The following is a 23,947-nucleotide window of genomic DNA, read 5'->3' as shown; positions in this document are numbered from 1 at the left end:
CGGTTGTCAGGGTAGGGTGCTCTACAAATCACTTTTCTCCTGCTTCCACTACCCAAAAACCCCGGTTCCCGCTGGGATCCTCTATAATTGTTGTTATAGGTTTAGGGGTAGGTTACCTATATGTGTAAGAGAAAGTGATCGTTTTGGTAGATCTCTAGGGTACTTATCCGCGGCGGCCTAGACTATGGCAGCTGCGTTTTTTCTATGCAGTTTTACATACTGAACAAGAATTTTAAGTAATATTTATTCGGACGACTGTAATTAACCCCCCAGGGTCCAGTACTAGACACAGCGAAATACATTGGACGGCCCAATCCCTAGTGGATGTCATATCTGCGGTTAAGTTCCTTGCAGTCTGTGCGGAGTGCTTCTGTAGAAATACCGTTATTTTTGGGGGGTCAATAGTAATTAACCCCAAGGGTCTAGTACTAAACACGGCAAATATATATATTTGACGCCTCAATCCCTAGTGGCTGTTGTATTCGCGGGAACGTTCTTTGCAGTCCGTGCAGAGCTATTGCCCATTATAGCGTAGGCTACCCAGTCGGCTAGACATTTTCTTAATATGATAACCAGTTTTCGGTTCTAGTAGGGTAAAATACCAAATGGCCAGCCTCTACCTTAGTGTGACCACCTTCCCTAAAATCGGAAATTTATGGCCTTAATTTGTGATGTGAGAAGAAAACTTACTTCGAGAGGAAAGTAGAGGTCTTGATGTGTTGCTTCGACGGACGCTGGCTCTTGACTATTGTCTATCCTGGGTTACAGGACGTGCAAAGTACATTTTCGGAAGGTGGTCACGATACGGTAGAGGCCAGCCATTTGGTATTTTACCCTAGTTTTTTCCTTTTTAACATGCTGTGCTTAATACAAAAATACTGGCCAAACCAAGTGTGTAAGAAACCAGTTACTTGGAGAATGATAAAAGCTAATTCGTACCTGTTAAGTTTCGTTAGGCAGGGCAAGTGAGAATTTGGAATTGACGTTAGATTGGATTATGATAGATTAGGTTAGGTTAATAAATTATATGTAAGTAACTTGCCAACTTATTACATAGCTATACCTAAGTTTCTACTGTACAGCAGCTCAAAATTTGAAAAATTTGAAAATTCGCAGTAGCACTCCATAGTTTTGGGTGTAGATAGATAGTCCTGCCAGTTTGACGACTTATTCAGTTGTTTTGGTAGCACAAATTATATTAGCTTAGCCTTTGACTTGTTCCCAATAGTGACTTTTGAATTGCATTATGTTAGATTCTAGTTTATCCAGTATTATGTAAAGATTAGGACAAGGGAAAATGACAGGTGTTAGCTCATTTAGCAAAGCTCAAACAAGAGAGGAATAGGAAAGTGGCTACTATAGCAGAGTCCAGGGCCTATAATTAGGTGAGTTCACATGAATATGCTAATCTTAATATTCTATACCTAATATGCATTTGACTGCCTTTAAACCTATTACAAGTCATCTGACTTTCCCTTCTACTGGGATTCCTGGCTCCCTTTCTTTGGAACCCTGTGCCATTGGCAGTCTTGAAGTGCAGATAACTCAAAATTTTGGACTCTAATGAACACTTGTCCAAATTGGGACTTTGGTGAAAGTCCTTAGGGACAAAGTGAATAGCTATCCATTTTACCGATTCCCCTAGAGCAGAGTCCCTACTAAACTCCCCTGCCCCTGGGAGGAAGCAAAACTGGCAGTCCTAGGGAGGTTGGTGGTGCCCCCCCTCAATCAAACCTGTTAAATGCCAGTCCCAAGGAAGTGTTGGAGCATCTGGTGTACGCACTAGTATCCAGCACCCAGTTGTACATTGTCCAAGGGTCTAGTGGCCGAACACCACCCAGTGTATAAGTATTGTGTATCTGAATGAGAGTTTGAACTTTAAGGATCAGAATGATCAGTGTTTGAAAATGTTGTTTAAATGCCCAATATCCGAGCATTCACTTTCCGAGCACTCTGCTTCTGCTGGGTGGCCAGTGCCCGCACTCTTGCAGTCTGCTGGCTTAGGGTGAGGTGGGGGAACTCTGACCTATTAGTAGAAAAATTGCATAAAAATTCCAATTGCAATACACCCCCTGAACACCTGAACAAGCCCTGGTCACTTACCAGCCCGAACCATCATTTATTAAAAATTTACCAAATCTTTGGTTAAAATAAACGATCAGTGTTGCCAATCTCCTGGCAAACACCCTCGTTACTATATACCAGCCCACCGCTGGTAGACCTGCCTCACGAGCGGTCACACCTGCCCTCCCATCACGTCAATCACTTATCGTTCGCGGTGGAGTACAGATGTATCCCACAGCGAACTCCTTTTTGGTCTTGCCCGGCCTTCATTTGCACCTTTGATTTGATTGATTTTGGTGACGAATTACGCATCCCTTTGGATTACGATTGGATTGCTCTTAATACCTTTTCATCAGACATTGATTCTGCAAAGGAAGAAACAACACAAGCTACGACAACGACTACTGCATTCTCGGCCACGACATCACAGAAAACGACGAGCGGAACTTCAACAACGTATCGTCTTTGCCAACAATGCAAGAAAAGGATGAGTACCCTATGACACGATAGTCATTCTTTATGCGTAAATTGTAGGCCTGTTCAATATAATGTAAAGACCAGATGTTTGGAATGTCAGAGTGGTCTTTGGACCAGATGTTAGGGTATCTCAAACAGAGGAAAGGTCTCGTATTAAGAAGTGTTGGCAGGAAGAGACTAACGTAGATCAAGATAAAGACTTAGAGACAGTGCTCTTTAAGAGACTTGAGAGTCGACTGACATCGAGTATGACATCTCTGTTACCGATTTTATGTCAAGATTAAGTGAGGATAGATCGAGCAATAGGATACTGAAATTACTAATCGTTCTTTTCCAGTCCCCTGCCTGTTCCAGAAACCAGCCCTAACCGGTGCTGGGGGTTATGGGGATCCGCAAGCGCACAGGGCAGGATCCGCCGTCCCCCCTGGCGCGGAGCAGGCAGTGTTGGCAGCAGATTCCCCTTCCCTCGATGTGTAAGTTCTCAGAATGATAGAAACTTAGGTCAGATATGGACGAGTAGGGATAATAGGCTACATAGTGTTTAGTTTAGGAAGAGAAGTGCAGGCTTCTTCGGGTCGGTTTTCTATTAAAAGTAGTAGTTTATAGAGGCACAGTGTCCTTAGAGCATCTTTAGGCTTATTTCCTGCTTCGAGTTCCTTGCATCAGAAGCTTTTAGGCCATGGTTGGTTTTTCAGATATGCTCCTTCGTCTTTAAGGTTACTTTCCTCTACTTATACGATACGATAATTGTTAATATCAACTAATTCTCCGTTCAATGCATATTGACTTACGATATTCAGTATGGAGAGAAATCGAATAAAATTAACTACGGTTAGCCTAGTGTTCACGATGATATATCGTATGCATATTTCAGTAGCCTAGCCTAGCCTAGCCTAGCCTAGCCTGAATTATTCGCTGTACAACATATCGGTAGTTATTTTTATATTGGCTAACGCTGTAGGCTCAAGGCATTCTGACTTCGGATAATTCAGTACAGGTGTAATTGAAAACGAACGAGAATCCGATCTGAGGATAATTAATATGAATGTAATCGAACAGCATGAAGATCAGATTCTGTCCGACTAAAACATTATAATTGTATTATATGTATCAACATATTAGCGTAGTATAAACACTAACTCGGCAGTCATTCACGCTGGAATCAGCGGATGACGAATACGGGTTTGCGTCGCCGTATCCATATCATTCTCTCCTGATTGCCTAAAATGACTAACGTAACAACACTCTCACTTATGCCAAGTTTGTACAAACGTCTTGAAGGAGACGTGTCTTCAACTATGTTGAAATTTAACATAGTCAATGAGGTATCTATCTTGGGGCATATAATCAGATGTCAGATATAAGGAATTCGTATGTATGACGTCTTCATACGTTTAACAGACTATTGCCGTCAGTAATTACATTGCGCTTATGTCAATTACAGTTACAAATTATTACCAGTCGTATTATCAAATTACAATGACAACTGAAATTAATATTAGGCCTATTAAAAGTTAATAATTAATATAAATATTATTTTATTACTTTTCAATTAAATTACAATTACACTAGCTTGTCGTCAAACAGCACTATTGTAAGGAGGTGTGGCGTTAGACAGACCAAGATTGCCGGCTAGTCTGTTTTTTTTTCCATTGGCTCCCAGATTCAACCATATCACTTGGTCTCGGCTAATGTTTTTGTCCAAAGTTAGCATATTAGAATGAATATCTGAATACTTAACTTATGGAACGAAGTCATACTGTTCGTCTTACGATGTAATTTAAGACCAAAATTTGACTGATACGTCTCATTGGGATTCCGTTCGTTTTTTCACTCGTTTTCATAGGTATTACGAACCTTACACTTTATATACTTTTTCTGTGTGAAAACAACAGTAATGAGCTCTTTCATGCTATTAGTTTCTTTTACCACGGCTGCGTTTGAATTCATACAAAAGCTCGGGACTTCTGTCCAGGTTGCTGATGCACGTAATTTTGCCTTATTAGCTTCAGCTGCATTTATAACATGAATACAGTAATTACCGTCGCACGCGGATGAATACAATAACGGATGTTGTTATTGGCCTTGGTTGTTATAGGAGTCGATCGCATTAGCAACAAGTTCTCGTTCGGTTGTTCATAGCTGTACGGAGTTATACGAGTATATTATCGTTAAGATAATACCCTTTTAACTTAGAAGAGGGTGCAATTTACAGAGGTGGAGATGTTAGACGAACTGTAATTTCTCTCTCTTCTTCTCTCTCTCTCTCTCTCTCATTCTCTCTCTCTCTCTCTCTCACTTCCCTTATTTTATATTCTCTCTTTATCCTAGACGATTGTATTTCTCTCTCTCTCTCTCTCTCTCTCTCTCTCTCTCTCTCTCTCTCTCTCTCTCTCTCTCTCTTACTTTTCTGATTTCATATTCTCTCATCCTATTTTCCACGCTCTCCTAACACTGGACTCATTGTGTAACAGAGGTTTTACTTCCTGTCACACCTTTTCAAACTTTGTCAATTTCCCTTCAGCGCTGACTGACCTCATAGGTCCCAATACTCGGCCATTGGCCTAAATTCTATTTTTAAACCCAACAATCTTGCTGTCTGAGTTAGTATTAGAGTAGGAGAAGAATATTAGGAATATGTATAAGGTATTCATAATATGATATATCACGAGAGGATTTTAAGTATTAGGACAGATAGGAAAGAACATGTCTGGGTCTATCTGAGGGTATTCTTCCAAGTGACAACCAGGCAGAGTACAGACAGGCAGGTACAACACTACAAGAGAGGACATCACTACGATCGACGACACCGTCGCAGACGCACCGATGGACATGGTTGTCTCCTCCGTACATGAGAGGCCTAAGGCCACATGGGAGGTCTTCAGTTTCCCTCCATACATGAGAGCCGAGAGCCACATGGGAGGTCTTCAGATTCCCTCCATACATGAGAGGCCGAGAGCCACATGGGAGGTCTTCCAGATTCCCTCCATACATGAGAGGCCGAGAGCCACTGGGAGGTCTTCAGTTTTTCCTCTACTCAGGTGAGGCACATAGCCAGCTGAGAGGAAACAGGTTTGTATCCCTCCCGCACTCAATGAGTTGACCTTAGGGTATGAGGTGCAGGGAGTTTTTTCCTCCTCATATGGGAGGCCTAGAAGGCCACACATGGGAGATTAGTTTGGACGAGTGACAAATGAACTTGAGACTGACCCGCGTACTCAATTATATGACTGACACAACTGGTTACAGTGGAGGGCCGCGTAGATTTGATTCCCCACCTCCAAATTAATATTGTTAATCGGGCTTGTTCAGGTGTTCAGGGGGTGTATTGCAATATGAAGTTTTTATTGTAAAACTAATATTGTAATACCTACCTGAACACCTGAATGATTCCCACCCTCCTCCCCTCTCATACAGAGTTATTGAGTTATGATTGACGTGATAGGGCAGGTGTGACCGGCTCGTGAGGCAGGTCTACCAGCGGTGGGCTGGTAACTAGGTACGAGGGGTGTTTGCCAGGAGATTGGCAACACTGATCGTTTATTTTAACCAAAGATTTGGTAAATTTTTAATAAATGATGGTTCGGGCTGGTAAGTGACCAGGGCTTGTTCAGGTGTTCAGGTAGGTATTACAATATTAGTTTTACAATAAAAACTTCATTTTTGTACCTACCTGTGCCCAAAACAAACTACACAGCATGGCCTACCTATGGTATACTCCTAAAACCTCAACTCAGAGAGTTTGTCATATCTTTCACTTCTAAAATATTTGGGACCTTGGTCAGTGTTCGCCTACCATGGAGAAACACCGAAAGGGGGATGGGGGAACCCCCAAAAACCAAATTTAATGTTTTTAGCATGACACTGATGATCATGCTTCCAAGAAGGCAGTAGGTTAGGTCAGAAAGGCTTTATGACATTAGACCTGATATTACATCATAATTCACTAAATATCACCTTCAACTTTACACAAAAACAACGCTGTTCCACTTTTTGTTATGTTTTCCAAGTATTTCAAAATATTCAAAATTTCACGCATTGGTGTTGGCAGTTGATGTTCCCCCGCATGTTGGCGGTCAGTGCTCCCCCTGCACCACCATTTTTTTTTCACGAGTGCCATAACAGCCATTTCAAAAGGACACACTTCATTTCACTTGATAACATGTTAATACATATGGCTAAATATTGTAATAAAACTTGACTCTAAATAATCGTGCCATATTCACAAATGTGAGATACTGTGAGAGGCGTGAAAAATAACAAAAGACATCTAAAAAATCAATTTTCTTACCTGATAAACACAGATGCTGTGATGGTGAAAACCTGCTACTTGCATGTTGTTCACTGAGATGGTTGGGGAGTTTTGGCGTGCAATTTGCAATAGTTATTGTACCAGTCCTCCTCCTCCTCCTCCTCCTCCTCCCTCCTCCTCCTCCTCCTCCTCCTCCTCCTACCTCCTCCTCCTCCTCCTCCTCCTCCTCCTCCTCCTTCTCCTCCGTTAACAGAGAAGAGGGAGCTTGGGAAAGCTGTTTATATAAGTAACTTACCAAGTAATTACATAGCTATAAGTTCCACTTATGTGGCAGGTTGAATTCAACATTCCACCTGGTAACACTTCAAACCATTGTGTATGTGCCTAATTCCTCACAAGCGCAAGAATAGGAACGACTGTAAGCAGAAAGCATGGATTGTTCCTGCCATCATTGAGTAAACACCGTTAATGGTAGTAGCTTCTTCGTCATTTTCCAGTTATTTAACTGGATTTCAGTGGTGTTCATTCTCACAGGAATGCATATATAGTAACCTTCAGTGGAATTTCAGGTTATTTCTATTGTTATTATTGAGTTGATTCATCAACTAAACTTCTGTTTACTCTTGAGAACTGATGATAATAGTTCAGTCCTAAAAGTAATTCTCGTATGTAACGCCATTCCTTTAGACTAAAGTTTGTATTGTTATTTTTGTTTATTGGGCCTCATTACTTGTAAACCTTCAGTTGATAGTTTTCCCTTAGTACTAAATTCTCGATTGGTGTTTTCTGAGTATGAATACTCTGCAACTGTTTATTGCCTCAAAGTAGTTTTTGAATGTGTCATCATTCTTATAGGCTATAAGCTTGGCAACTTTCGCCTGTTTATGGCTAGGCTTCGTGATATTTGCTGATATAGTTTTGCCTTGTACAGTAAATTTTGTAACATATTAGGCCTCACTAAAAATCAATGTTATTTACAGGCCGTGGGAAATTCACTAGATGTCGTTAAACAATTGCTATTAAAAGGTATGCCCTTTTGTTTTTTCTCTCTTGGTATTCCCCAATCTTCTTCACCCTTTTCGCTAGCTTTTCAGGCAAAGAGAGGAGGGATGTCATGTGGTGTTGATGTTTGAGGGATCTCCTCTCATTTTGGAGGGCAGTGCCTGTTGATGCGAAAGGAGTGTCCTTTTTTTAAGTCAGAATTGTGCTCATGGGTCATTAGCATGCTGTGACATTGGCCCTCGAGTGTGTGTACAGTTCCCCTGCTGAAAAATGATATTGATCTGCTCCTGTTATCCTGGATTTTCATCACTGGACAGCATCTACGCAGACTCCCTGTGGTGGTTAACTCTTCTTCTGGGATAACTATGCTTCATCCTTTGGAAGAAGTCCTGCAGAAGTTGGTGAAGAAGAAGTTATGGAAGAAGAGGTCTTGAAAGGCATCATCATCTTCATTGTCGTCATCTCACACCTCCTCACCTTCCTCTTTGAAGGCTTCCCGGCCTAAGAAGACAAAGGTAGCTTCTCTGCTCCCTAAGAAGTCTCACCACGTGACTTCGAAGGGTTTGCTTCCTTCCTCTCGGGGAGGAAGCAGTTTGCTCTCTCGTTGGCTCACCTGCTCCTGCGGGAGTGGGACCATGACACTGTCCCCAGGGTCTAGTGTCTCGGGAGCCTCAGGATTTCAAACCAAGGTTCGTTCTCCTGGCTCTGGTACCAAGGGCGTTGCTCATGGAACTGGGCCTGTGTCAGAGACTTGTTTATGAGTTCTCTCCAAATGTCCAAACCCCCAAGGGGTTCGTATGTCCACAGTCAGTGACAAGGAGTCTTCTCTCCATGGCGAAAGTGGTGCGGGGGGAGAGAAGGGACCAAGCATCAGCTTGGACCCACCTGTGAAAACCAAGCCTGGTTTTTCGTCAGGGGGCCAGGGTCGATGTTGCTGTCCCCCGGGATAAGACATCTTGAGGAGCCAAGAAGGAGGTCCCTTGTACAGTCCTCTTTGCTTGAGGTTTTAACCTTGAAGAGGGCTGGGGTGCATTGTGAGGATGATGCATGTTCTCGCTGGGCTAGAGGCAGCGCAGCTGCCACCAGTGCTTCAACCAACACTGCAGGCATTGCTGCTACAGCTTGTCAAGAAGCTGTGCGTTCTCCTTGGGAAAGTATGTCGCCAAGGCCACCAAGCTCTCCTAGACCCATGACACTGTCACCACCACCAGGTTGGTGACAGGTGGGGCTCATTTCTTTTGACAGTACTGCTGTTAGGAGATATCACAGTATCCAATCCTCCTCTCCTGTTCCTCTACTTCCTCAGGTGTCACTGGGAGGGATGAGGTGAATAGGAGGACGTCGGTTACCTACGTTCCTGGGAGGATCTTGGGTCCCACTGGACGTACATCCACATCGTTGAGGAAAGACCTGTCAATGCTGGAGAAACTTCTTACTGTCTCGACACCTGGTGTTTCGATTCTTAGGATTCTTAACACCTGGAGAGATTGTTCTCCCTGGTTCTGTCTGCCCTTTGGATGGATTCCAATTTGCAGCCCCCGTGGGGTCTTGCGTTTTGGGAGCCTCTAGTGCATATTCTGTTGAATTGCACACTATCCAGTACTGAATGCTTGCAAAGAGGACTGGTTTTTATGCCTTTTCCTCACAATTTCTACGGAAGTCGAAGAGGGACCCCTCCCCAATGATCATTTGACAAAATTCAGGATCTCTTAAGAGTGCTTGAATTCCTTGGAATATCTGGTACCCTCCAAGTGTTCTGGTCTTCTACGATTTCCAAACACTGAGGCGAGATGTAAAATTCCTGATAATTGTTATGAAAAAAATCGGGAGCCTTGCTGAGGGCTTGAATTCCTTGGAATTTCTGGCATTCTTTGAGTGTTTTGGTTTTCTGTGATTTCCAAACACTTGGGCAAGACAGGCATTCCTGATAATTATTACATAAATCAGGAGTCTCGCCAAGCACTGGGATCCCTTGATTGTGCTGGTACTCGTAGAGTGCTTGGCTTCATGTTACCGAGTGCTAGAGCAAGGCAAGGTGCGCCTGATTATTGTCTAACAAGAGGCAGGAATCGTGCCGAGTGCGGGAATAATGATCAATTCTAGCACTAGCTATCATGAGTGCTTGGATAGCAAGATGAACCATTACCAGTACAAATGAGTTTGCTCTTCAGTCTGGTTTGTGGGTTTGTGCAGAGCTTGGTTCTGCATGTCAACACCTTCTGGGTGAAAGGTCAAGTCCTTTCTTCGCATCTTGGACCTTAGGGTTCAAAAACGTAGTATAGCAGACATTGAATCCTTTTTTTGTTGTTCTTGTGGTAGCTTTGGCCCCGAAGGAGAGCATTAATTGGGAAGAAGTGATGTTCTTTGCTGACAATTACCACTCATAATTTTGGTTGTGATCTTCTCAACTCACTCAACTTGGCTCTGCTGAGTTGAGTGCTCGGCTCTGCCGAACGAGCTCTCTGCTCTTGATCGGTGCAGTTCCTTGCCATGGCATAACACCCTCCCTTCCTCACGTCATCTTGTCAGACTATCAAGTTTCACAGAAGGGGCCAATGTCTTTGTCATCTGACATCTCTTTACTTCTGTCACGGACACCGAGGTCCGCTACAGGTTCTTAATTATAATAAACTAAAAGAATTCAACACCAACAGTTGAAACTGGGGATACGAATATAGAAAGAAACAAACAGAACTAAAGTTTATTTACAAGCTTACTAACAAAGATAAATGCACAATGGTTTATCCTATTTACATAACAGAAATGAACTCTTACAGTATGTGAACTGGGGAAACCTTGAGGTAATGAAATACTTGCTGGCCAGTTTTGCAGCTGTCGAAAATCAATGCTTGAAGCGACAGCTTCACAAAAGGAGAACTGTAGAACTTTGGACGTCTTCTTGACTCCATACTGCAGAAAGCAATGTCTATTCTTGATACTCGAAGGGCAGGTTACTACTCAAAACCAACTTGTAGGACGTTTCTTCTCTGAAGGCTTGCTCAACGTCGGAAAATCTGTCTGTCTCTCTCTGACTGGATGACTTTGACTCGAATCCAATCCCACTCTCTTGAGCGCCTTCTTCCTCTCTTATCCTTCGTCTGTTCCTTCTTCTCTTATCTCTCTCTGATGATCTGATCTCTGCTGATCTCTTCTACTTCGTCAGTCATATATATACGGCGATCGGGGGGTGGGGCCTACCAGCGAACGTCACAGACTCCCGAGATGACAGGAACTTTTTAGAAGGATCTCGATGAAATGTTGCCTCATAATACGCGGCGTTTCTCACGACACTTCGGAGCCTATTGAGTTCCATATCTCACCTGGGAATTCTCGAACCATCATGAGAACAGGCGCCTCCAACATGTGCACAGATGCATCCTTACTGCAGACCTACTCAAAGAAGATGCATTTTCATTTCCTTTAACTTATCATTCTTTGCCCTAAAACGATTACCATGACACGTTCCCCCAAAAGAAAAAAAAAATTAAATCAACTGATTTCATTTTTTTCTAAAGAGAAACAAGAATCAAACAGCAGGGGAACAATTCTGCATAAAGCTTTAATTCAGTTAAACATGCACACTTCACTCACACACCCACTCGTGCCAAAACAGAAAACGGTCATCAGGCTACTCATTCTGAAAAATCTCTGGAGAGGTTATCAGCTATAACATTATCATTTCCCCTTATATGCTATCTTCAGGTTATAGTCTTGTAATTCTAAACTCCAACGCATTAGACGTTTATTCTTATTCTTAAACCTTTCCAAATAAACTAACGGATTACGATCAGTATACACAGTTAAAACAGAACTACTACATGTGAAAATCTCAAAGTGTGGCAAGGCTGTAACTAAACCAAACAATTCCTTTTCAATGGTGGAATAGTTTTGTTGCGCTTTATTCAGTTTCTTTGAATAATAGGCAACTCTGGGAGTTTCATTCCATTCACTTCTTGCAATAAAACCCCTCCCACGCCAATGTCACTGGCATCAATCGCTAAATTACCCATATCTATTAAATAATTTAGATTCCCCCTCTTTTCCAAAATTGAAAAAGGACCTTTGAACTTATAAGATAAAGAGGGACCTCCCACACAGAAACTTCTTTCTTTGTTCTAAGATCATGTTTCCGTTTAGTTTCCCCTTGACTTCCACTCTCGTTCTCCCTTGCTAGTTGCCAAGCATCTCTTAAATTGTTTTTATAATACTCTAGATTAGTTATGTAGTCCTCACTACCTTCTTTAAGCATTAATTACATTTTAACATTTCCAAAGGACCTTTAGTGGTGTGACCGAAAACCAGCTCGAAAGGACGAAATCCTGTAGTGTCGTTCGGTGCCAACCTTAAAGCTAACAGAACAAAAGGTAACTTTTCTTCCCAGTCATATTTAAATAACTCTCTAATGTTTGTTGAAACCGCTCCACAATGCCTTGTGATTCGGGATGATAAGGTGTGGAATTACGAGTTTAATGCCTAACTCTTTCATTCTATCCTTGAAATATTTGGATACAAAATTACTACCATTATCACACTGTATAGTACAAGGCAGACCAGACTTAGAAAACTAATCTAGCAATCATTTAACTACGGTCCTTGCATTACAGCTTCTTACGGGTATCACCTTGGGATAGCGAGTTAGTCTATCAATGATTGTCAATAGATATATACTCCCTCCCTTACTTCTAGGCAAAGGTCCGACCATATCGATAACTACATTCTCAAAAAATTCGCCTACTAAAGGAATATTACACAACGGAGCTCTGGGAATTACTTGATTCGGTTTCCCGGCAATTTGGCATTCATGACAGCTTAAAACATACCTCTTTACGTCACTTCTCATTTTAGGTCAAAAGTACGCCCTACTAATACACCTGAAAGTTTTATCTACTCCCAAATGTCCTTGCTCATCATGTGCTAGCTTCAAAACTAGTTCATGAAGCTTCCTAGGAACTACTAATTGTTCTGTGATTTCCTCTTTACTACCTGACTTAGGACGAACATAGCGACACAAAACTTTGTCTTTCAAACAAAACGTTTCCTTACACACATTATCAAGATCATCATCCAGTTCACATTAAAAAATTCGGGTTAGTGTCTCGTCCTCTCTCTGAAACTTGACTAGCTCATCCTTATTCAAAAGGTTAGTGCCTAATACATCACCGTAACTATTACTTGATTCCCCCACATCGACTACGTTACTCCCGACAGCTACACCTTCTGCTTGGCTATCACTATCAACACCGATAAGAGTCAGGTCTCTCAGCCACACTCACACCAAGATCAACCTCGCCACCTCTATCACACTCATTTGAATCCACGAACTCACTCTCGTTCGAATCCATGAACAAACTGTGACCGTAGTCTATGTCTGTATCTAAACCTGACCTAGTTACTACCATTTCAGGCACTGGAATCTCGCTCACAACAGGATTCACATTCTTGGATAAAGCTAAGTCATTACCGACAATAACAACTGCTAGTTTCACTTCTGAAACTACTTGACTTTGTAAGTTAAACTTCAACAAAGGACAAAGGACACAAGTGTTAGGAAATCCACCTAACATGACTTTTTCTTTCACGTTGATTTCTTCCCTGTTTGGCACACACACTCCTAATTAGTGAGACAGCAGCTCCTGTGTCTCAAAGCAAGACTACTTCCCTTGAAAATACTCCTCCAAGAGAGGAAACTACACCTTCTGACAGAAATTCACCAAAAAATTAACTAGTTTCTCTCATCACATCAACCCTACTTGACGAAAGATTATCTAGAGACACTGGTTTCTTAACGTCCTTCCTTTCTACTGAACAATTTCTCGCTAAATGCCCTGCCCCATTACATGGGAAACAAGTTCATTCTGAGCCACTAGATGCCACTTTATTCTTACAAACCTTAGACGTATGACCAGGTTTTCTGCATACATAACAGTAATAGTCACTTTTACTTGCATTGCTATTACTAGAACTGAAACCTTTACTGCTTTGTACTCTACCAGACGAAGGATCATTTCGCTTCCTACTAACACTCAAATTATGAATTAAACTATATTCGTCTGCTAGCCTAGTTGCTCCTGCAAAAGATACCTCTCATCTATCTTCTATATAAAGCTTAATCTCAGGGGATACGTTATCCTTGAAGTTTTCTAACAATACTAAGTTCTTTAAACCATCAAAATCCTTTCTAACTTCTTACCGTATTCTTCATACTTAATATTCTCATCCTTTTTCAAACTTCTAAATTTCTTACGGTACGCCTCGGGTACTAACTTGTACGCGCTAAGAACAGTTTCTTTCACATATCATAATCATCACATTCCTCCTTAGACATGCAACTATACACAGTAAGCGCCCTACCACTCAAAGCTGACTGTAATTATAAAATATAGAGTCCACATTTCTTTAGGAGAACCTACTCTTTACATTAACTTCTCAAAACACATGAAATATTTTGTTTCTTCCTCATCAAACTTTGGTACTAATTTCAGCACTGCACTCATACCTAACCTACCAGCTCCATTTTCGTTCTCCCCTGTCTGACTGCTAGAAGTACTTTGCCTTAAACGAGCGATTTCCAACTCGTGCATACGTTCTTTCTCTCTTTCTTCCTGCTGCATTACCAACATTTCTCTCTCTTGCTCTTGCTGCATTTTCATTACTTCTTTCTCTTGCTGCATTTTCATTGCTTCTCTCTCTCGCCTTCATTTTCATTGCTTCTCTCTTGCTGCATTTTCATTACTTCTCTCTCAGCCGCTCTTTCATCTCTCTCATACTTTTCCCTTTCTTTCCTTTCAACATACTCACGGAGATCATTCCCCTCTAGACCTAGAAGCTTACCCGACTCAATAAACTCTTTCACCATCTCATTCATTCTGATTCTTTCTATATTCTCTGTTTCAATGTTACGGTGCCGAATAGCCTAGCAAGGTTGCCAATTAAGTCACAGACACCGAGGTTCGCTACAGGTTCTTAATTATAATAAACTAAAAGAATTCAACACCAACAGTTGAAACTGGGGATACGAATATAGAAAGAAAACACAAACAGAGCAAAAGTTTATTTACAAGCTTACTAACAAAGATAAATGCACAATGGTTTCTCTTATTTGCATAACAAAAATGAACTTACAGTATGTGAACTTGGGAAACAGTGAGGTAATGAAATACTTGCTGGCCAGTTTTGCAGCTTTCGAAAGTCAAAGCTCGAAGCGACGGCTTCACAAAAGGAGAACTGTAGAACTTTGGACGTCTTCTTGACTCCGTACTGCAGAAAGCAATGTCTATTCTTGATACTCGAAGGGCAGGTTACTACTCAAAACCAACTTGTAGGTCGTTTCTTCTCTGGAGGCTTGCTCAACGTTGGAAAATCTCAGTCTCTCTCTCTCTGACTGGACAACTTGACTCTAATCCGGTCCCACTTTCTTGAGCGCCTTCTTCCTCTCTTATCCTTTGTCTGTTCCTTCTTCACTTATCTCTCTCTGATGATCTCTCACTGATGATCTGATCTCTGATGATCTCTGCTGATCTCTTCTACTTCGTCAGTCATATATATATATATATATATATACGGCGATCGGGGGGTGGGGCCTACCAGCGAACGTCACAGACTCCCGAGATGACAGGAACTTTTTAGAAGGATATATCCCGATTAAATGTTGCCTCATAATACACAGCATTTCTCACGACACGTCGGCGCCTGTTGAGTTTCATATCCCACCTGGGAATTCTCGAACCATCATGAGAACAGGCGCCTCCAACATGTGCACGGATGAATCCTTGCTACAGACCTACTTGAAGAAGATGCGTTTTCATTTCCTTTAACTTATCATTCTTTGCTATAAAGCGATTACCACGACAACCTCCCTCTTCTAAGGCTTTCTGGCTCAAGAAAAGAAAGGTAGCTTCTCTCTGCATCTTTCCCCTGGGAAGGAAGCAGTTGGCGCTCTCATCAACTCGCCTGCTCCTTCGGGAGCGTTAATTGTGACACTGTACCCAGGATATAGTGCCTCAGGACCCTCAGGAGTTTGGACCCAGGTTTGTTCTGCCTCTGCTTCCAAGGGCTCATGGAAAATGGTGTCGGGTACTCTTTTGCCAGTATTTCTGATTGTACAACCCCCAAACGGGGTCGTACATCCACAGTCAGTGATGGAGAACCTTCTCTCCTTCGTGATAGTGGTGCAGTGTGAGAGAAGGGACCGAGCTGCCTTTGGTGACCTGGACCCACCTTTGAAAGCCAGGAAATAGGAATGGCTCTTCCTCATGTGCCACGGTCAATGTCACTGTCCCTCGGGACAAGACATCTGGAGGAGGTTCTCTGGGTAGTCCTCTTCATGAGGTTCAACCACTGGGAAGCCAGGTGCATAGCAAGATGTGACAAGTTGTCACCAACTTTTGGCGCATTTAACTCTGCTCAACTCACGCAAACGAACCAGTTGTAGAAAAAGAATGCTCTCACTTCAGGAAGCGTGTTTTGATGAGCTAATATGTTTTCCTACTCTGTACATTTCTCTCATCACCACAAATTCAGAGAGGAGCGAGCTAGAACAGTCAATCCTCCACCAGGATGAGCGAGGGAATAAGAGGAACTCTACAGAATCTGCTCCCCGGAGTTCAAATGTGAGACTTATGTTCCTGGTTCAATTCTTAGGATCTCATTGAACATATGTTCAATCTGTTGAGGATGGTTATCACCAAAAAGTTTGAATGCCACCCCTCCAGTTTCTATTTTGGGGAACAGCCAGTTCAGCTTGAACTAGTAGTCTTTGGTGTTCTGTTATCACTGTAGAAGCTTCCCTTTGGGACACATTCACCCTCACCCTCTTCATTAGAGAATGAAGGAGGTCACCTTGACATGATGAGGGGGCACTTATACCCCTGGAATTTATTCCTAGGTTTGAGTCCAAGAGTCTCATATTATATTATACGTACTATATCTGTTTTGGACAAATTTTTTTAAAATTTTCCTCCTATAGTAAAATTTATTGGACCTAACAAATAAGAAAAGATATAGTTGGGATTGGGTTTATATCTAAAGCTAAATAGTGGGAACAGTGGTAGAGTCATCAACTACTCGATAATGTTGGGACCTGAGAGTTATCAGATTGATAGTTCAAGGGTGGAACTGTTCTTCATGGCTGGACTACCGATTCCAGGGGGAATCTGGTTCTAGGGATAGGACTCTCGGCATTCTATCCTGTTTTCCCATAACATGATTAGCATGGGGAAGATTGTATTCTAGAAATACGCTCGATCCTAGCAAGTGGGTTTGGCTTACACTTGGGGTGCACTAATCATGTGTCATCCCCTGTGGGTAGGGTAGGGTAGGGAAACGAACATTTTGGAGTCGGTTCTCACTTGTGCCATGAGTGGAGGAATGAACTCCATGAAAGGCTGATTACCTTGATTACCTTTTTATTTTTTTTTATTAGCATCCTTTATGAGTTGGTAGCAAGTAAAAGATTTGAGTACCCCTAAGCCCTCTGATGGGAAACGGACATTTTGGAGTTGGTTCTCACTTGTGCCATGAGTGGAGGAATAAACTCCATGAAAGGCTGATTACCTTTTTATTTTTTTTATTCGATCTTTATGAGTCGTAGCAATAAAGATTTGAGTACCCCTGAGCCCTCTGATGATACTGCTTTGGCATAGATGAAGACCTCTGCACCCATCTAGGAAACTGATAATCCTCCACATGTTCATGACCTTGGATCGACTTCGAGACATGAGGCATCTGCTTTGGAATCTCCTGAAAATGCAAAAAAAAAAAAAAAAAAAAAAAAAAAGTCGTAACTATAGAACCACATTTATTTATCCAAGTATTGAGCCTGAGGAAAATAAATCTGTGTTATTCATTGAGTCTTCCATTAGGTATGAGATACGAAATAGCAAATGAGGAAATTTGCAAATACAGGCAGTCCCCGGGTTATGATGGGGGTTCTGTTCTTGAGATGTTGTAAGCTGAAAATCGTCGTAAGCCGAAACATCATCAAAAATCCTAAGAAAACCTTACTTTTAATGCTTTTGGTGCATTAAAAACTATGCAAACTGCATTCTTATTGCATTTTCCATCAAAAAACCTTCAAATATTGATTATTTTGCATTTTTGGTGTCATATTTCTGCTGCCAGATGAGCGTTGTAGGCACCGTACCCCTGGAACATGCGTCGTAAACCTGGAAGTAATGTCTGATAAATTTAATTGAAAAGCGTTGTAACGTTGGAATGTCGTAAGCCGAACCCGTCGTAAGCCAGGGACTGCCTGTATGGAGCTATTAAGAAAATAGGAATAAAATTGGCAGACATCCTGGCAGGTTTGGATAACTTTTTTATATTAAAAAGAGGTTTTGGTTGCCTACTCTGAATTTAGGAGTCTAGGAAGAGTATCTTGTGTTCATTAGTAAAAAGGTTCCCTTCTAACCTAATTGGTGGTAACTAGTATAGAACCACATTTATTTATCCAAGTATTGAGCCTGAGGAAAATAAATCTGCCTATTACATTGAGTCTCTTCCACTAGATATGAGATACAAAATAATAAATGAGGAATTTAGCATATATGGAGCTATTAAGAAAATAGGAATAAATTGGCAGACTTTTCAGTCCTGGCACGGTTGGATAACTTTTTTTTATTAAAGCTTTGGTTGCCTACTCTGAATTTAAGTCTAGGAAGAATATCTTGTGTTCATTAGTAAAATGGCCCCCTTCTAACCTAAAGGTATATTGCTCCAAAACCCTGATATAACAAAATAAACACTCAGTAGCAAGAATCCCCAAGCCTGCAAAGTGCCTTGTAGCAACAGTTAAAGAAAAGCGGGGGTAACATAATACTATTCAGGAGATACTTGCAACATCAGATAGGAGACATTAATAATTCCAAAATTACACGCTTTTGACAAAACAGCTTTTTGATCCATGCTGAATCAGTGGAACAGGCAGTCATGATATCCAACTGGAGGATTACCCCAGAAGGAATTATCAAAGAACTAAAGCCTCGCTACAGTTTTTACTACTAGGACTTTTATGAATTTTCTGAAGAGGAAATCCTTGATGTGTGTCCTAATGTTTGGAGAGTATTTAAAGTATGTACCTAGGTCTTCTATGGTTATTTTTACGTTTTATGATGAAGACTTGCCAATTCCATTGAAGTAGAAAAAGAAATAATTGATATTTGTCCCTTTAATGCCTGGCTAATTCAGTGTTTCAACTGCTTTGGTTATGGTCAGCCATCCCAGGTATGTCAAGACCTAAGCTCTGTGGCACATTCTGTCTCCCAGAGCATGGCGAGTGTTCAAGACAGTTGAATTGTATTAACTGTAAGAAGGAACATAGTCCCAGAGATAGGAATTGTGAATCTTACAAGGATGAACAGGAAGCTTTGCTTAAAGCCCATGCAGGCAGAACACATAAGTGCGGGATATGCAAAGAAACTCTTAGTTAGGACAACTAAATAGTGATGTGGTGAAATAAAGTACTCTATAGTAATTCAAGTTCCCTCAGCAAACAACCACCACCAAAGAGGAATCTCGTCATTCTATAAGTAATCTAGCTCCTCAGCCTAGGCAAAGGAGCTCCATCCCTCGAAAGAATCAGCTTCCTGATTCAGAGCTTGAAATTGTTCAAGCTTCAGAAGCTTCCTCTGTGGCTTCTAAAACCCCCTCTTTAGGGGCACTTCAGGCTTCTTTAGAAGCCTCCCTAGCCTCATCTTAGAGGCATCCAAGGCAATCTCACTCCCAGATCTAGGGGATCTTCCACAAGAGAGAGTGTGGGCTTCAGTATCTCATGTGGCAGAGGTACATAATGGAAATATGGAATATGAAATGACAAGTTCTAAAAGATTACGTACCCATTCCACATCTCTGTTGAATAGACCACCAAGAAAGACATAGTATGACCAAATCTTCATCAGGTAAGCCCTCTCTTTCAAGAGCTTCATATTCTTTATTTGGTCTGCCAGCTAAAAATATCAGAGAAATCCTGGTATAGTATGTCTGCAAGAAACCAAATTAGGCCCAGAATTTTTTAATCCTGAGGTTAACCATGAGATCAGATCCTAAGCACAGAGTGGTCCTTCATCAAGTGGCGGCAGACAAGCATTTCCAGATTTTGGGGAGACCCATGCTGGACCTTTGCGCGACACGCTTCAACAGGAAGCTGGAGGTGTTCTGTTCAGTTGTTCCAGATCCTGTAGCATTGGCAGAGGACGCATTCCAACATCCCTGGGACAACCTGGAGGTGTATGCCTTCCCTCTGTTTTGTTTGATCCGTCAGGTTCTGAACAGGCTGATGAGTTCACAGGGTCTCAGGAAGACTTTGGTAGCCCCTCTGTGGCCTTAGGCGGAATGGTTTCCAGATCTGCTGTCGTCGTTGTCAGAGGTTCCGAGGGAGATTCCCCCTTGGCGACATCTGTGTCAGCCCCATGCAGAAAGGTTCCACCAGTCAGTAGAATCCCTGCCTTTTCACGGTTGGAGGTTATAAGTATCTCCTCCAAGCGAGAGGCTTTTCTCAGAGAACAGCTGTGCACATGTCAAGCAGTCTTAGAAAGTCGACCTCCGCAGTTTACCAAGGCAAATTGGCGCTCTACTGTGATTGGTGTCGTAAATGAAGTTTTTCTCCACTCGCAACCTCTATTCAGAGAATAGCAGACTTTTTAACCTTCCTCAGAGACAAAAAACGTTTGTCCGTTTTTGCTATTAGAGGCTACAGGGCGGCACCGAGTTTGGTGTTACGCCTTAAGGGTATCGACATCTCCTCTTCCTGGGAACTTTCCCTGCTAGTTAAGGGGTTTGAGCTGTTGAGTTCTCCTAGAGAGCTCAAGCCTCCAGCATGGGATGTTTCCTTGGTTCTTAAGAGCTTCACTAAGAGTCCATATGAGCCCTTGCATCGCTCATCTGACAGAAACCTGACGCTCAAGACAGTTTTCCTTCTGGCTTTGGCATCTTCCAAGAGGGTAGGAGAGCTCCACGGTCTGAGCTATGAGGTGAAGCACACTAGGGGTTGGGGGTTGATGTCCTTTGAATTTGTCCTGGAATTCGTGGCCAAGACCCAAAATCCATCGGTGCATGATGACAGGTTCACTTCGCTTTCCATTCCATCACTGACTGACTGTGGGTGGTGATGCTCAAGAGCTTTTGTTGTGGCCGCATTGGTATCTCAAAAGGACTTGGCACCTTAGACCAGGCTGCTGCAGACTTTTTGTTAGCACAGGCCGTACAAAGAAAGAGGTGTCTAAGAATACTATCTCGTTTTGGATACGGGAAGCCATCAGACAGGCATACTTGACTCTTGATGATTCCACCACCACATCTGTGCAGGCTAGAGTGCATGACGTTAGAGGTATTAGTCCCTCTCTGGCATTCAAAAAGAACTTGGCTGTACAGAGAGTGCTGAGCGCTGGTACTTGGTTACGCCAGTCCATGTTCACCTCCTTCTATCTTAAGGATGTTCCCCACAGATCAACGGACACGTTTTCCCTGGGTCCTTTGGTGGCTGCCCAACAGGTTGTGTAACTCATAGTTGCCCTTAACAGGGCACCTTTGTATCTTACCTAAGATGATTGTGTGGATGAGAGAATGAGTGAGTTGGCTGGTCTCCTTCTTTCTCTTGTACCTTTCCTTCTTCCTTCGGGCGGTTTAAGGAATAGACACGTCATTTGCTGGACTGGTCTAATACAGGTGAGTAAGGTAGTCATACTGGTAGTGTGTTCGTGCAATATACAAATATCTTACCCGCTATTTGGTAGCATATGCTCCACTCCTTGGCAAGGGGGAGTTGGCAGTAATACAAACCCTGGTGTCTTGGTTTGTTATTGGAAAGTCAAAGTTTCTCTTTGGTTCCCTATACAATGGTTATGCCATATATCATTGTATGTCACTCAGGTTCTGAGTGGTTAGATATCAATTTATCTAGCTTCTCAACAGGCTTCAGTCCCTCTCCAAGAACCATTTCTTTGAGAGCTGGACTGGTGGGTAGGCCCTCCGCCGGTCTAGGATGTCTTATACCTCCCTCCAAGTATGAGTCTATCCTATTTTTAAGACCGAAGGTTTGTTTGCATATGAACAAATGACAGATTTTCTATGACAATTTGTATTTTTCATAGCTACAAACCTGAGGTCTTAACGTTATACTGCCCACCTCTAGCCGCCCCTTTATTTAAGTCATCCTGAGTTGGGAAAGACTGGCGTAGGTGCGTGGTCCTTGATCACTCTTCACCCAATCTACGCATGCGTTGCCAGATATCACAAGATTCCTTGCTTTTCATCTGCTTTTTAACCGGATCCAGCTAGGCGCTAGAAATTATCCTATTGTTAAGATCTCAGGTTTGTAGCTATGAAAAATACAAATTGTCTTAGAAAATTTGTCATTTTCTCCTTGGCTGCTCCTGCTGGTGACCGTGCACATGTGGGAGCTGCTATTATTGTGAATAAATCTTTGGAATACTCTCAAGTACCCCTTACTACAGATTTACAGGCACTTGCTCTAAAGTTAATTTTAGACAAGCAGATTTACCTTCCTCCTAGATCTACCTTTTCAGTGGCTGACATTCAGTCATTGTTAAATTAATAACCATCACCATTCATGTTTCTAGGCGATTTTCTCAGTAATAAGTTGAACCTTGAGAGTCCTAGCACCCTCATGTAAATGTATTCCCTGTAAATTTGATCCTTAGAGTTTTCCTTACCTTTCCCTTTAAATCTAATCTCGGCCCTAAGCCGTAAATTCTGAACATGAATTGACCTCATCCTGTACTCGTTTTGAATGAGAAGCGAGAGCATTGTGTGTGCATGCCAGTGTAAATGGTCCAAAGTTTGTAGGAAGATCTGTTGTGATCACACTTCAGGAGTGGGAATTTAGCACAACCAATTTTCAGTTACATGCCAAGTGTGAAAGAGTTAGATTTGAGTGCAGTTAAGACATTTGAAATACCACAATGGGATTCTTTGTATCAATTGGTAAAGCATTGTGGGTTTACAGTACAACTGTTCATAAGTGTATTGGGATGTTATGTTGAAGCAGATTTGTCTTGGAGGAATTGAATTGAATTTATAAATTTTGTGGCCATTTGCCACGCGCCGGAGCCAAAGGCCATTCAGCGCATATATATCAACAAAATATATTTACTAAAAAAGGTATACATAATTAATCCAAATTATTAAAATCAAAACTTCATATTAAAATACTCAATTAAATATCATAAAAACAAAATGGATTTCCTTAAGAAATTTAAAATCTCTTCTACAGGAGCACCCTCTCCTAAAATATCTGACAAAGGTTTGTTTGGTGAACCAAACCGACGTCTATGATTAAAATAAAGAGGACAGTCAACAAATATATGCCTCACTGTAATGCCAACATTACAATTGGAGCATTGAGGAACCTGCCTCTCTGCTCCACTAGTTAAAAGATACCGGTGAGTTAAAAAAGTAGCCCTATACGCAGGCGTGTTAAAACTATACTAGATCTTCTATCCATCCCAACAGAAGGTGACCAGGACGAACAGAAGGTCTGATCGATTTCAGCTTTAAATTACTATTCAAGTTGGACCAGTGATTCTGCCACTTAGTCCTACAAAATGATTAATAAAAAGTTTAAAATCTTCACAGGGAACCCTCACAGAGTGGGAAGCCCGGGAGGAAGCTGCCTGCTTAGCGGCTGTATCAGCCAGCTCGTTACCACGAATTCCCACATGCGAGGGAACCCAACAAAACTTCACACCGATGCGTTTTCGAGAATGCAGGAGGACCAGCCAATCTTGCACCTCTTGGACGAGTTGATTAGATGGCGTCAACTTCTGGAGTGCAGCTAGGGAAACTCTGGGAATCACAATAAATAATATAAGAGTCCCCAGTGCTACCTGTACTTAAAAATAAATTTCAAAACGCTAAAAATAGCAAAAATCTCTGCATTAAAAATTGAGAATTTAATAGGGAGGCTTTTCGTAATTGTTCTCTCACCGACGATGACAGAACATCCAACTCCTGCTGATTTTGATCCATCTGTATATACAGCAATCGAGTTACTATGCTCAGAAACATGGGCGGGCCAAGAAGCTACTTTTAAGCTGAACACTTGAGCTGATCTTTTTGTTGTCTCTAACTTGGCAAATATCTAAAGGAGGCCTACACCAAGGAGGGAATTTAGAAAATGTAGTTTCCATAACCAGTGGA

At 41.9% G+C, this 23,947-nt stretch overlaps 1 protein-coding gene across 1 annotated transcript in view; it reads left to right on the top strand.

Annotated features, from left to right (window-relative positions):
• Window positions 1-23,947, top strand: part of LOC135221895 (presenilin-1-like) — a 281,752-nt gene that overhangs the window by 9,761 nt on the left and 248,044 nt on the right. The window lies entirely within an intron of this gene.

The sequence above is a fragment of the Macrobrachium nipponense genome, chromosome 3 (genome assembly GCF_015104395.2).
Source record: "Macrobrachium nipponense isolate FS-2020 chromosome 3, ASM1510439v2, whole genome shotgun sequence".
Classification (NCBI taxonomy): domain Eukaryota; kingdom Metazoa; phylum Arthropoda; class Malacostraca; order Decapoda; family Palaemonidae; genus Macrobrachium; species Macrobrachium nipponense.
The sequence above is the reverse complement of the archived record's forward strand: the minus strand, read 5'-3'. Positions and strand labels throughout refer to the sequence as shown.